The sequence below is a fragment of the Lepisosteus oculatus genome, unplaced genomic scaffold, assembly GCF_040954835.1.
Source record: "Lepisosteus oculatus isolate fLepOcu1 unplaced genomic scaffold, fLepOcu1.hap2 HAP2_SCAFFOLD_40, whole genome shotgun sequence".
Classification (NCBI taxonomy): Eukaryota; Metazoa; Chordata; class Actinopteri; order Semionotiformes; family Lepisosteidae; genus Lepisosteus; species Lepisosteus oculatus.
In genome coordinates this window covers 1,350,001-1,365,737 of record NW_027167934.1, presented here as the reverse complement: position 1 = coordinate 1,365,737, position 15,737 = coordinate 1,350,001, and the positions used below count along the sequence as shown (strand labels likewise).

Sequence of the window (15,737 nt, the reverse complement as noted above, 5' to 3'; positions counted from 1 at the left end):
GGACCACTGTCGTGAGGCCGGTTAGCTCAGTTGGTTAGAGCATGGTGCTAATAACGTCAAAGTCGTGGGTTCGAGCCCCTTACTGGCCAGGTCCTTTTCTCCTCTCTTACCAAAGCTGTTAGGTTCCTTTCCGTGGTGAGATGGGTTGTCATGCAACGCTGCCACATAGTGCCGACAGACAATTAAATGACAAAAATGAAGAGAGTTAAAGCAGCTGGAGAGGTTCACTTACAACTTTTGAGCTGACACAGTTTTGGAAAATGTTTCCTTCACGCTGCACTGTACCATATAGGCAGCCAAGTGTCTCCAAAACAAAACAGAATTGACAGTCATATAATGTCCATTAACCCCGGTTTTAAACGCAGCATCATGTCTGCCATCATAAGAATATGAGTCCAATATTTTAGAATATAGTCAGAATGAATTCTAACCTTACCTGTGGTGTCTTTGATCCCTTTTGCTCAATGCATGGTGTACGTACTGAATACATGTGTCTTGAGAATGAGGAATGGGCCCCTGAGACAGTCATTTGCCTGTTTCACAAATGATCGTATTTTACTAGAGATTCTGTTTGGGATTCAGATGTGCATTCAGACAGCAATCCCTTTCAAGAAATGATACGTTCTGGATGAGGTCAAAGGTGCTGGAACACTGTATTTAGGATGTGTTTGCAGTGATTGTGTGTCTCCTGCTTCAACGCAGTGATATATAGATGTGCTCCTGTAATTTATTGGTACAAGCCCAGGGCAGTAAGCAGTCTGAGGATTTATTTCCAGACGGCATAGAACAGTGAAGCAGTGAAGTAGTGCAACACACTGGATCATTATATTATTAGAATCTATTCTACTTAAATTATTACATTATACACAACTTGAGTTCATTTTAAAAATTAAAAGGTAATGAAAGGAATGCATTTTCATGAGAAAGATAATACCGATTTTTCATGTGATAATCTTCCTTATATCATGTCGTGCATCATTTGGACACTTTGTGGGCTTGAAATACAAAGAAAATCATGTTCTATGGTACAAGACAAATACAAAACTTAAGTTTTTATTTTAATTAGATTTGTTTATTAAGCATAAGCAATCATTTATTACATTAATATATGTGAAAATGACATTTTAGCACCATAATATTACATACAGGTCTCTAGCTTCAACACAGTGATATATGCTCAGTGATTTATTGGTACATGCCCAGGGCAATAATCAGAATTAGTATTTATTTCCATACGGGCTACAGGTAGTGTTGTGAAATACTTCAACACACTGGATCGCAGATTTAGACCCCCTGCACTCTTACTCCTTAAAAACCAAAGAAATGAAGATATGTAGCAATCACATTGTAACAGGGGTGACAGTGACTTAATGCTTATACTAGTGGACTTCTGGTACCTTTAGGGTACGGTGTTCCCTGAAGGGCTCTCAAACCCCGCATTTCAGATGCCTAGCTGTATCGCTGATGTGTTGCACCTCAGAATCACTTTTAAACCTTACCTCTGGTATCTTTAATCCCTATTGCTCAACGCATGGTGAAAGTATTGCATAAATGTGTCTGAAAATGAGCAATGGGCACCTGAGAAACTCATTTGCCTGTTTCACAAATGATCATATTTGACTAGAGATTCTGTTTGGGATTCAGTTGTGCATTCTGACAGCAATCTCTTTCAAAAAATGATTTTACCTTATCGCAGCTTTGCCCTTCTTGCCTCTTTGGACAATATCTCCATCTTGTGGTCGTTGTTGGTAATGTCTAGACAATATCTCCATCTTGTGGTCGTTGTTGGTAATGTTTTCTTATGCCCTTTTTTATTTCAATTCTCTATTAGTTGATTCTAGAATCTCTACAATAGAGTTGAAAACATCAGTTTTATAGCAGACAATATGACATTATTTATAGTCCAATTAGAAATTTATTACCCTGTTTTTAACATAATAACAAATTAAAATTGATTAAAACTAAGTTTGGAACACCAGGGAACATAAAAAATGATTTTTAGGAAAACCATGAGGTTCTCTGTGTCCGATGCCTGAAAGGGGAGAAAGCTAGAATCCTTTGATTTTTCAAAATTTGAAAATAAACATTATATAACAACAGCTTTCATTCCTAGGAGTGAAAAACAACCATTTTTGAAGACATATTAGTTTCTAAAACACTACAATAAAGTTAAAAACATCCATTTTATATCACATTATTTTTTGTGAAATAATTAAATTGGCTTATTTCTCTCGCATTAAATTGGCTACAAATGCAAGAATTCAACCAGATATTCTTGTAAAATGTATAGTGTTGCATTGCAGTTAGTTAATGTAGTTAGTCCATAGTCAGCAATCTAAACTTTATTGTTAAGCTTTAATGATTGATGTTGTACCAGTAACCTTTAGAAATACTATAGTACTTCACAAATGCTTTGTGTGTTTGGAAATCTTTTGAGTAAAAGCCTTATAAAAATAGGTTTAGTTTTTACAGGATATCACAAAGAAGTAGGATGGTATAATTCTTATAATTGCTTAGTGATTGTATTTGGAAGATTATGCACTAAACAGACTTCAGGGATGCCAGTGGATCATTGTGCTATTTGGAATTATTCCAAAAATCAAGTGACCTATTTGCTGAAGTATTTTTAGTATTATTTATTTAGTATTAATAAAGAATAGATTTATTAAAGTCATGCGATGTGCAAGCGGGATATGTAAAATAATTGAAAATAAAGTTTTTTATTATTGTTATAGAGAAACATGATCAGATTTTCCCTGGTTCAGAAAAAAGACGGTTAAAATCTGTAATCTTTCCACTTGTATGTCATCAGACATTAACGAGTACAACCCCCCTCTCTGCCGGAGTGCTGGCTGTGACGAATTAAACCAATTTCACAGGTATTTTCAAAGTAGGAAGTACAGTGTTAACTAGTAGATGGCCTCCTCAATGAAATCGCTTCAACATGCTAATGCGTTGGTGTAACAGTCCGGGCGTGGCAAGCTTCCAATGTCAACTCGACTCGATTGGAAGACAATGAACGTATTTTAGCCCTAAATGAATTAATAGCAAACATGGTTTACATAAAAGACATTTTTCCAAGAAAGTTCATAATAATACGATCTATAGTTGAAATCTGAGCCTAAATATAAAGAAAAAACCATTTTCAGAGAGCAATCACGCTGTGTTTATGTAGAAAAAGCGATTAGGTTTATGAGCAATCTAATTACCTATTCGCTTAAAACGCTATATAAAATAAAGTTTATTTAAAGATGAATGATAAGTGTCGCAGTTTAAATAATTTTCATAGTAGGGCTAGGATAGATTCCAAGTGCATTTTTGCAATTTACGTTGCATTGTCCAATGTGATGTTGTAATACAGTTTAGAATACAGTAAGTCTAAACTGTATCAGCTTTATTTATGGGTTGCAATTTAGAAAAAGTCAAAAACCGCACTCAAAATGCAATTTAGAGCTTTCTGGCAAGAGGAGACACCCAAATTATAATGTAACATGCCACTGTTTGTGCATGAACAAAGTTATACTGCAATTTTCCTTAGATACGCGATTAAAAAAAATATTTTTTTTGAATCCCCGGCCGAACACATTCCATAAGAATCAGCGCTTTTATACAGTATATCGCCTTTAAACACATATATTTAAACACGCGTTTACGATTTAAATCAAAACGCAATTCAAATCAATATAAATGTTTATTTTGTAACGCATAGGTGACTATTCATTGTTATTAAAAAGACGTAAATTCGATCATGTTGTGATATTTAGAAATATAAATTTGTTTTGATGCGAGTGAGGTTTTATTTAATCTCTGACCAAGGGAAATGTTTCATTTTTTCAAAGAAATGTTTGTTAAAAATTAAAGTCATAGTTCCATGAGATTCAACCACAGACCATGTGACATAGGAGTCAGGAACCTAACCCACAGCACCACCAGCGCAGACACATGCTGAGGGCTGAAAAAGCACTACAGAAACATTATCGACTATAAAATAATGTAATTAGGCACAGAAGAAGTTTACAGCACAGTACAATAATAAATGCTGACCATGACTTTAGAAGCATAAATTACCTTACACTCAATTTAAACACAAGCTGTCTTTAGCCCTCTAAGCTGGTTCATACAGAAATGTAGAGAACCAGGCTCAGAAAAACACAGCTTCATTAGCGAATACATATGCAGAACAACTAGAGAAGATGTTTTACAGAGGATGGATTTTTAGAAACATCCCATCAGTGACATCACTGAAGTCAACTCCTAGGTAACTGTCGTGTGGATAGTTTCACAAGAATCAGACAAAGGTTTAAGCATCGCTTATTTTAGATAAAACTGCAAAAAAACAACAACAACCCATAATGTACTTCTTTGCGGCTCTGTTTGCCCAAATCATATATTCACAACGTGAAATTAGAAAATAATATTACGTAACCAAAAACCGCAATATGGAAACAGAACCTGTGTAATTGTTGACAGATGATGTACTCGTAACATTTTTACAAGACGAACTACAACATTTAAAAAATGACTTGTATGTACTTGATATCTCTAATCAATCCACTGCACTGCATTAAAACAAAACGAAAACTAAAACGCCCTGGGCATACCGTTTCGCGCTTCTTATCAGTTGCTCAAAAGCAATTTGACCGTATGAAATGCATAATATAAACCTAGAAACATATACGTGAGGAGTATTTACGTAGTATCGGTGTCAAGACATACCTCTCAAATACTGTAAATCAAGTTAAAAATATCTCAAGACCGATTCTGGTCATAATGAAACCATGTTTCGTGTATGTTTTCTTTAAAGTACCGAGACCAGCCATATACTGTATGTTTATGTTCCAAAATTAATATCGTTTATGGCCTTCACACGTGTTCCAGTATGCTGCTATTCTTTTTATGCTCAGGCACTAAGATTTCCCTTCAGTGGTAAAATTCCATATAAATATTCAATACTTAAACGGGCACAGTTAAGACATTAAATATACATATACATATACATATACAAACTGTATACAGTACAGTTTGCATACGGTAATATGTTTATGTTCCTAAATCAACCTCTTTTATGAGCATGTGAAAGGCATGGTGAATCGATTCTCAAAAATTACTGTACTTTGCATGATTGGAAAAAAATGCGTGATTGCGAAATGCTGTGGTGTTACTTTTACAAAGACGGGCAATGAAAAAAATAATGTGGACCAGGGCAATACTTTGAGTTTACAGCTTGTCCAAGTTCATTTATTATTAATACTATTAGTAATATCTTCATTAAAGACTTTGATGGCTACAGCTCAAACATGAGAAGTTGAGCTTTATTAGCTCCACCTTGCGGAAATTCCGGATACTATTATTTTGCTAGCGGTATTTACCGGTAACTCGCGGTATTTACCGGTAACTTGTGGTAGACTGCGTACAGCGTACGCCCGCGCATTTTGAATGGCTGCATCTGTAGCAATCATATTGTAGCAGACACTCAATTGCCTGTTTCACAAATGATCATATTTTACTAGAGATTCTGTTTGGGATACGGATGTGCATTCTGACAGCAATCTCTTACAAAAAATGATTTTACCTTATCGCGGCTTTGCCCTTCTTGCCTCTTTGGACAATATCTCCATCTTGTGGTCGTTGTTGGTAATGTCTAGACAATATCTCCATCTTGTGGTCGTTGTTGGTAATGTCTTCTTATAGATAGATACTTTATTGATCCCGTGAGGGAAATTGCAGTGCAACAGCAGCTTAACACACACAACACAGCCACAGTGTAACAATTATATAATAATAGTACAATACTGTATATATACTGTATATATATATATGAAACAGAAATAGAAACAGAAACAGGAATCGCTTACTCACCTGGAGAATCTCTGTAGGAATATCTAGCATTTATCAATGGAAATAAAAGCTGCTTTAATACAGTGCATGTTCAAACTCAAACCCTCAGCTGCTGTTCTTGTTTGTTTTGGGACAAATTGCAACTGAGCATCGCATGAGCCGTTACGTACCCTTATCTGTTAGGGAATTTCAAGGGAGGAGTTAGGTCAGAATGGGTAGGCTGCAAAACAACAAGTAAAGATTTATTCCGAGATGAAACGTTGTGGCGGTTTTCTTATCTTTTCAACATGGACTAAACTTTTACGTGTTCCTTATATGCTATATATGTATATATTAGCACCAATGTCGTTCTTAAAAACTAACATGAAATTGTCAGGGACATTCACCTATATACAAAGACGAGACAGACAAAGTAATAATTCTATATTAACGTGGCCTACATATTGACGCAATGATCGAACTAAGTGACGTGTTCTGATTCAGATCCCCTGCAGTTCATGCCAATTAGAACAATAGCAATGCTGAGTCCTCCCCACCCTACTGAGCACAAATTCAGCTGCTCTCCAGTTCTGTTCTGCATGTTTTTTCATTGCAATTGAGCTCGGAGCTGGAGATGATCTCCATACAGTTCTGTGTTAACTAGCCCGCACTTGCGTGCTAATTTACGGGTTGTGGCAGATGCTTTTCTATAGTTCATATACATGACGGCAACCTGTTACCGAGGAACCTGAGAGGTTTAAAAGCCTCACGAACCAGGCAGGACTCGAACCTACAATCTTCTGATCCAAAGTCAGACGCGTAATCCATTACGCCACTGGCCCATAGAACATGTGTTTGCATTCCACCACAGAGAGCTCTACACTGCTACCAGTAGTACACTTCCCCATCTAAATTTTCACAGCAAGAAACTTGTGTTTCCTACTATTTTTATCAGGTTTAAAATATCATCTCCTTAAAACAGAAAAAGTGTTGGTGTGTCGTGCTGAAATTCTGATTGATTTTGAATTCAAAGAAAAAAGGTTTTCTTCCAAAACACCGTGAAATTGTCACATCTTGCAGACAATAGGTGTATTCCATGTTGAAAAGAGAAGAAAGAAAACCATGGAGCCTTTTACAGGTGTGAGGCTTCTTCAGGTGTGAGAAGACCTCACGGCCGAAACGCTGTGTTTCCGTTCTTCTCTTTTCAGCATGCAATAAACCTATTACTTGTTCCTTTGCAGCCGAGGCATGCTGACGTAGCTACCCAGCTGAACATCTTGCAGACTCTACAGTACTTCTCTCCTGTAGAAGTAAAGCAGGGCTTGCTGGGTGAGCTTTTGCTCCGGTAAATTAGGTCACGTGTCATGTTAAATCACTTCTTCTAAACACAACATTTGCTGGTGCTAGCTTTCCCCATGAAAAGAGACATTTCCCTTACAGTACATGACATATCGTTTTTATTCTATCAATAAGTATAGAAATAAAACAAAAGAAAAAATGTTGTCGCCAAAGAATGCACAGCTCTGTCGCCTTGGGGAGGTGTGAAGGGCATTGAGCTCCTTGGACATGAGAAGTGCCCGATAAATGCCATTTCTCATCATTTCTCTTGGCGTCAGTTCTGCTATTAAATGGGACGGAGGCAACGGGCTCAGAGAGCAGATTAAGTGCACACCGAACGCAGATGTGTCCAAGTGTCTGTAAAAGCACGGTGCTCTGCTGGCGCTGTTCCCTAGTGGCTTAAAGTGCCTGCCTAGTAAGCAGGCGATCCTGGGTCTGAATACCAGCGGTGCCTCTCTCCGTGTCTTGTTGTGCCGCATATCTCATTTCAGACAAACATGTACAGCTTGGTTCAGTTTAATGCAAGAATTCATTTCCTTTCTGGAATAACTTGTTTTTGAAGAAATCCATACAGCTTGTGAAAGATGAAATCCATTTCTTGGTTGTCAGTGGAAAAAGATTGCCGGCTGCAAGAAGTGCAAGTGATTGTTTTCTTTGACCATAAACCTGCAAATGTAGGGCGCACAAAAGACTGTCAGACTCTCTGGTGCTGAAAAGTTGGTGGTTCAAGCCCCTCCAGTATGCGTGTCTCAGTTTTTCCAATGTAAACATCATCACCATTGCTAAAGAAGATGGCGCAGAAGGCTCCACAGCCGAAACGTTGTGCTTCTTTTCTTCTCTTTTCAGCATGGAGTAAACCTTTGCTTTATCCTTTGCAGCCTAAGCATGCTGACGCAGCTACCTTTCTCTTAACACGCCTCAATCATTATTCACCAAAACGATCAGCAGAATAAGTCGCCTTTGTGGTGATGTCACTCCTCTGCTTCACAAATGTCCTTAGTGACGGGCCATTTCTTTCTGCCATTTTTCCGGAGCGGTTATTGATTGCTCCATCATTTCCCTCTTACTTTCCATCACTAGATTGAAAAAAAAAACAGAAACAGGCTGACAGGACGACAATCAAATTGCAAAAACTCATCAAAGCACTCGATAGAGTATTTGAATCCACAAGTAGCTACGAGCAACTTTGTCCTGGCTTGCATGAAAGTCGGAAAATGTCAAAAAGAAAAAGATGGTGGCTTTTTCATATTCGTTCTTTTATTTTTAGTTCGTTGCTTCTTCTGTCCATTGTCCTCCTGCCTGGCTCTTAACCTGTGACTGTTTGAACGCACACAGTAGACTTTCATGCAGGGGATTTGTCCTGAGCCTCTGTGAAAGACCCACCCACCCCCATAAATAACTGCTCTAGAAACACATGAATGCAAAACTAAACCACAGCTTAAAGAGGAGCTTGTCATGACCGCCAGGCAGTTAAGACCAACTCTTAAGCAATCTAAACAGCACCAGCAGCGGGTGATTATTAACAAACGCCGCCGCACGAGTTTACCCACCTGCACACACTCCACCGTGCGGTACGCAGTGCTATTTTTACCATCTTTATCTGCTTCCCGCTGGTATTGAGTCTACTCCTTGAGAGCTCTACCTGGCGTTTTTTCCATTACCTCGTTTATTCTGGATATTGGACTCCCCTTCTAACTTTTCGACTTTGGACCTCGCCTCTCACCTCGGACTGTTTGCCACCAGTGTTCTCCCTGGATTACGACTTACCTTACGCCTCTTGACCAAGAAACAAAGCAAAGCAGAGCAAAACAAAACAAAATGAACAAACGAAAACCCTCACGTCCCGCACTTGCATATAACGCCGTTACGTGCCCGAGCGGTATTTTACGTCATCCTAGCACTGCACCCCGGGGCGTACGGTATATGGGAACGAGCACACGGCACGAATCGTCTCGAATCTCGAATCACTCCCTACAGCTGTAAGGCACCTTGAAGCATGCACCCCCAACATTCTTCTTTGCGCATCTGTGTAAGGTAAACTCTTGAGCAAACTCTGAACCAGCTCTAAGGAAACTAATCCGATTAGACGTTACTTTGACTCATCTTTTAAGGGACCCTTGTTAATTGGAGAAATCAATGATTTCGAATGAATTCTGTATGCGTTAAAAGACAGCTATACACAGAAAACATGCAGGACACTTCTCATGATGTTTCCCGAGCCGAAACACAGTGCGTTTTTCCAAGCCATCTGACAAAGCCCGCCCACTGAAAACTGCAGCAAATCGTGTAAAGACGTTCAACTTTGTAACTACTGCACGCACAGGAAGCAGAATAAATTCCTCTTTTCAAACTGTCAAAGGTTTACTTTGCGAACACTGCAGGACATCGCACAATCTCTTTTGAACGGGGACAAACGATTTCTTATGGGGCACAGTAAGTACAGACGTTTAAAAAGCTCCACTCATGCCGACGATGCAGCATGAAGAAGCGCAACCTAACGTTTGCATTCCTAGCAAATTCCTTTTATTTTTTGATAAATAAAGACAGTCTTGTTTAACAAACAACACACACAACATTTTACATTGTCAATTCAATTCAAATCAATGTATTTCTATATAGCGCCTTTCACAACAAGGTTGTCCCAAGGCACTTAACAATGCAAGTTGTTAAGAGCCTTGTGTCTAATATGCCGCCTAGGTAACGTGCTGTCTCTTTGAGGCAAATGTTTAAATCCTCTGAGTTAAGTGCTGAAGTTATAGTAGTCCTATCAGTATTGTTGCCTCCGATCAACAGATCCTCAGTTTTCTCAGAGTTGAGTAACAAAAAGTTTTCACACATCCAAGTATTTCCTTCCTTAATGCATTTAACTAAACTGATAATAGAAGAGTTGTCGTTTGGTGTAAACAAAATGTTTATTTGAGTGTCATCAGCATATGAATGAAAGTTCATATTATTTTTTCATATTATCCTACCTATCAGCAGCATGTAGAGAGAGAGAGCAATATTGGTCCCAGCACTGATCTTCTGGTACCCCAAATTGAACTGGTGACATTGATGAAGCAGTACAATTATTAGATATTTGAACATAATGAAAACGATGAGTAAAATGTGAAGTAAACCACTGAAGGACGGTTCCAGATAAGCCAACCTCAAACTCAAGCCTGTGTAACAAAACAGAGAGGTCAACCGTGTCAAAGGCAGCTCTAAGATCTAAAAGCACAAGCACTGTTGCATTCCCCGCATCAGTAGCTAAGAGAATATCATTTACGACTCTTGTTAATGCAGTTTCAGAAACCAGACTGAAATTTCTCAAGTATATTATTTGAATCCAGATACGATTGACGTTGGGCAACAACTATTCTCCCAAGACTTTTAGATTGAAATGGGACCTTTGAGACAGGCCTGTAGTTGTTAAGAACTTGTGGATCCAAATTTGACTTCTTAAGGAGCGGTCTAACAACCGCTACCTTAAATTGATCAGGTACAACGCCTGACGCAAGCGATGCATTCATCATACTAATTATAGGTCCTGCCAGTCCTTCGAGGGAATCTTTGACTAGCTGAGTGGGGATGGGATCTAGCGAACAGGTGGTTGACTTTGTCTTACGTCTGTGTTCATGAGTCCACCATAAGAAAAAATCTGAACAGGAGTGGTGATCATGCGAGGTCACCATGGAGGAAACCACTGCTCTCCCCCCAAAAAAAACCACCACTGCCCCTCTCAAGTTTGCTAAAGACCACATGGATGTTCCACAGCAACTCCTGGAACAATGTTCTGTGGACAGACGTGACAAAAGTTGAACTTGTTGGTAAATGTGCACAGCGTTATGTTTGGAGATAACAAAACACTGCATACCAACTCCAAAACCTCATCCCACCTGGGAAGCATGGCGGAGGCTGTTTTGTTAAAACAGCAATGTCAAATGTTGGGCGTGTGTTGTTTGTTAAATCAGACTCTCTTTATTGATTATTATGACTTAGATAAAGATAAGATCACATGTTAGGAGCCATTCATGCAGAAATCCACATCATTCCGAAGGGCTGTTTACAAAAGTTTTTCTCCCAACTGTATGTGAGAGAAAAGCAGAGACGCTCACTGAGTAAGGTGGGGTTGCAGCTTTGCAAATCACAAGGACATTTGTACGCTCAAAATGGGACAGGAGCACCCCAGATGGGACTCGAACCCACAATCCCTGGCTTAGAAGGCCAGTGCCTTATCCATTAGGCCACTGGGACACACTGGGTTGGGTCGATCACGCTGATGAAGAGCCAGTTTTTTTTTTTCCTTTGCTTTTTCAAAGGGATCCCCAAAATTAGGAAAGTTAGGCAGCAGAAGGTTTACTGTGACCTGAGAAGGACCGGCATCCAATCACGGTGGTGCACACACACACGCTCTCACTCATCTGAGCTACACGGCTACCAAGATGATCTCAGGTGCGCCGAGCTGGTACGGAACATATTGAACTGATTGACGGCGAATTGTTTCTCAGACAGGCTTTTCACCTCTGAGCTCCCTGACTGACAGTAATCCGCTAGGTAGTGAAACAGTCAGCTGCTTCTAAGCCTTAAACAGCTGCATCTCGGGCTTCCACAGAGAGATGATTTGAAAGCCAAACATCGCCCATTGGGAACACCTTACTATCACTAGTTTAAGAGACTCTTAAGGTCTTGCAGAGGTGCCTGTCTAATAGCATGCGCTTTGCAAGCTATAGGTGTTTGGACTAAGGCAGAATGCCTGTTAACAAAATGTTTTTCTAAAGGGGCCTCGCACTCTTTTCCAAGCAATGGTCACCATCCCCACCGAGTGTCACAATGTAGTCATGTCCTAGGACATCACCTGTTAGTCTCCATTTGTCTGCCACCAACACTTTAGGTTACGGGGTCACAACCGCACCCCGGAGACCAGAGGAGCCGTTGGCGTGCACGCTTCCAGGCGTCTTACTACTGTAGGGAGTGATTGAGACAATTCGTAGCTTGTGCTCATTTCCCTCTATTCCCCGTGTTACAGTGGTAGGATGACGTAAATTCCTGCTTCGACACGTAACGGGACTATAATCAAGTGCAGGAGCTGAGGGCTTTAGTTTTGTTTCGTTTTCCATGGCGTTCGTAAGCGCGCAAATCAAAGGCAATTCCTGCGTCTAACACGAATGTAAATGCTTTTGAAAGTGCAGTGTGGTGCAGCTTGTAAAATCCTTGTCCACATTTTTGGTTTGTTGATGTTTTTTTCTGTCTGCCAAAGTTGCGTTTTGACATCCGGACTGGGGGACTTTATCATTTGAACGTGAAGCCAGCCTTAAACCCTCTGAGGCGTGTCTGTCTGCCGGCACGAATCTTGTGAAAGGTATTTTTTTTTAACGGAGAGCAACTTTAAAAAGGTTTCCGCAGCCACCTCGCAGTCCGTGTTTGATTATAGGAGGAATACGGCGGCGGCGAGTTCGCATTTGTCGTGCTCGAGTGGTTAAGGCGATGGGCTCGAAATGCGTTGGGGCTTCCCCGCGCAGGTTCGAAACCTGCCGACTCCGGCGTCTGCCGCACGTCGCCTTGTGCCTGCACGGCAGAGGCGAAGTGCCGCTTCTCCTTTCCTGGTACTATAACAACGCGAAATCGCTTGGACCCGCTGCCATTGAAATCAATTCTTCAGATAACCACACATTTTGCGTTCGCACCTCTGGTGCTCTACTTATACCTTTGAAAACCTAATGAATAAAGCTGAAAGAACCGACACGATATGTAGGTGCTGGTAAAGCACGCAGTAAAGAACTGTTAACAGCAAGGGTTTCAGTGGGTTAACTGAGGAGAAGGGCGTGATCGCTAATTGTTAACTTTTTATTTGGTGTTAGAAACACTCTTACTGTGCATGACGTGCAACAAATGTAGCCACAGAAATTGCATCACGCTTTCATGTATGCTATTGCAGACACCAACGTTGCCTAGATAGAAAACCGAAATAGCCGTGGGTTTGCTTGCTGGTCTGAAGGATCTCTCTTCGAATCTCTATCATTTGTCAATGGAAGTAAAAGGCGCTGCAATCTCATACGTTCAGAATCAAACCCGCAGCTGTTGTTCGACTTTATTTCTTGACTAATTACAACTGAGTGTCGCATGAGCAGTTACATAAACTTGTCTGGTATATTTGAACACAAATGCCGTTCTTCAATTAAAACTAACAGAACATTGTCAGGGACATTCAGTTCTATACAAACAAGAGACAGACAAGAGAATATTTCTACCGTTCATGTGGACTACGTGTTGACTTACTGATCGGAATAATTGAAAGGTTCGGGCTCATAGCCGATGCAGTGCGTGCTAATTAGAACAACAGCAAAGCTGAGCTCTCAGCACCGTACTGAGCCCAGGTGTTTTTCTAAAGCTGTCAGGTGCAGTTCATTTACATGAAGGAAATCTCTTACCGGGTACGATTACAATGCAGTAAGTAGCACAGACTACTTAGGGAGTAGCCAGATGCGTTTAAAAACGACCCGAGCCAGGCAGGAGTCGAACCTGCAATCTCCTGATCCGTAGTCAGACGCGTTATCCATTGCGCCACTGGCCCCGGTGTGACACTGCAGGACTGTAACCCAGTGAGATCAGCACTGCAACTAGTAAAATATTACCCCCGGTCCATTCTTTACCAAAAGTGAGAAAGACCTGTTTTCTACATTTTGTCTGTTTTAAAACCATATCTCAAACCAAACCAAGAGTCTGTCTTTTGCACTGATATTCTGATTCATTTCGATTTCAAAGAAAAAAAAAACATTATCTTCCAAAGCATCATAAAATTGTCCCTTCTTCCAGACTCTACTTCTCTCTTGTAGTAGTACAGCAGACCTTTCCAGGTGAGCAGATCACAGAGTCCGAAATATGCTTCCTCCATCAAGAAAAGTACCTGAACATGACTCTGTCTTCATAAAAGCGCCCCTGTAATAAAGAAATTAAATCCGAAATCAAGAGGGCAGTTGCCTACTGAAGTTCAAGAAGTCATCAATTTTAACCTAGCAACACATTAAAGGCTGCATCTATACAAGTACGATTCTAGAAATGCTCACCAGATTACGTTTTAAGAAGGAACTGCGCCTCAGGTTCCGCCGAGATCTTAACTTGGATGGCAGGATTCAGAGTCCGGAGTGCGGACTGATGGCGCACGGAGGGTCCACATACTGTGGATCCCTCAGTTTTCTTCCGCGTGTTTAAACCGCCAGCGTGTGACTCCCCTGTCCCCGTGACCTCATTGCTCTGCTCTCGCCTCTGTGCAGCTGAACCCGACTCATGGTAAAGTGGAAAAAAGTATGCCCTCAACGTGGGATTTACTCTGGATCGAGGATAGATGTCACTTTTTTATCATTGAACAGGATGTATGTGATGTGGCGACTAGGTTCAATTTTGTATCCTCTTTAAAAGATTAAGGACTGGGGTGAGCGTGATTTACCACCCTTTCAGCTAAGAACCCGACATGCGGACCGTTTAAGCTGCATAGACTCGGTTGTTTAACTCGTCTCCGTTAGCAGGGTTAAGGTTAAAGAAAAAAAACATTGCTGACTTCTTTTTTTTTTTGCCAGCCGCCAGCGCTGATTAGCAAGGTTTGTATTTCATGTTTTGCAAGTTGCATCCATTTTAAGAAAAACAAGTCGCGTTAAAGACAGGAAATGAATACTTGCAAGTCTAGCCGTAGGCGGTTGTCTGTAAGGACCAGTTCTGTTTGAGAAAACAGAACAAAGAAGGCACCGCTGGGATTTGAACCCAGGATCTCCTATTTACCAGGCAGGCGCTTTAACCAACTAAGCCCCGGCGCCCCGGGAGCATTATCCTTTTGCAGCCACTTGGACACACCACTCAGACACATCTGCATTCGGTGTGTGCTCCGCCTGCTCGCTGAGCAAGTTGCCACCTTTACATACAATAGCAATATCAACACCAAGAGAAAGGGTGACAAATGGCTTTTATCTGGAACTTTTGATGTCCAAGGAGCTCAATTTGCTTTCTGTGTACAACAGGGCCACTGAACTCCACACTGGCCACTGAACCACAGCAGTGGCTTGCTGGCTTGACATCTCCTAAGGAAAATGTTGAAATTGCATGTGGAACAGGAAAATGACCCTCGAGTACGAGGGAAAAAAAAGAAAAAGATCATCTGGAGCGCGCCATCCCATGTCCGGACAGCCCAGTTTCATTGACAAGGTGGTTGAGTGGTTAAGGCGATGGACTGGTAATCCATTGTGCTCTGCAGACATGGGTTCGAATCCCATTCTCATCGCTCTCCATGTCTTACACATTTGACGTTGGCCCTCCTGTTGTTTGCTCTGGTGCTAGAGCTGTACATTTTCTAGCGGTGGCTGAACATGGTATAGTGGGCCAACGTCGGTATCGAGCAGTGACAGTAACAGTACTTACTGCGCCCCATAAGAAATCGTTTGTCCCTGTTCAAAAGAGATTGTGCGATGTCCTGCAGCGTTCGGAAAGCAAACCTTTGACAGTTTGAAAAGAGGAATTTATTCTGCTTCCCGTGCCTGCAGTAGTTACAAAGTTGAACGTCTTTACACGATCTGCTGCAGTTTTCAGTGGGTGGGCTTTGTCAAATGGCTTGA

General features: G+C 40.9%; 5 non-coding genes across 5 annotated transcripts; 1 reads left to right on the top strand and 4 right to left on the bottom strand.

Annotated features, from left to right (window-relative positions):
• Window positions 1-6,586: 6,586 nt before the first annotated feature.
• Window positions 6,587-6,659, bottom strand: trnaq-uug (transfer RNA glutamine (anticodon UUG)). The gene has a single exon. It is a non-coding gene; the product is annotated as a tRNA-Gln (tRNA).
• A 4,659-nt stretch (window positions 6,660-11,318) lies between these two features.
• On the bottom strand, window positions 11,319-11,391 carry trnar-ucu (transfer RNA arginine (anticodon UCU)). Its single transcript has one exon. It is a non-coding gene; the product is annotated as a tRNA-Arg (tRNA).
• A 2,244-nt stretch (window positions 11,392-13,635) lies between these two features.
• Window positions 13,636-13,708, bottom strand: trnar-acg (transfer RNA arginine (anticodon ACG)). The gene has a single exon. It is a non-coding gene; the product is annotated as a tRNA-Arg (tRNA).
• Window positions 13,709-14,871: 1,163 nt separating this feature from the next.
• trnat-ggu (transfer RNA threonine (anticodon GGU)) lies at window positions 14,872-14,945 on the bottom strand. Its single transcript has one exon. It is a non-coding gene; the product is annotated as a tRNA-Thr (tRNA).
• A 379-nt stretch (window positions 14,946-15,324) lies between these two features.
• On the top strand, window positions 15,325-15,406 carry trnat-ggu (transfer RNA threonine (anticodon GGU)). The gene has a single exon. It is a non-coding gene; the product is annotated as a tRNA-Thr (tRNA).
• The last annotated feature ends 331 nt before the right edge of the window (window positions 15,407-15,737 follow it).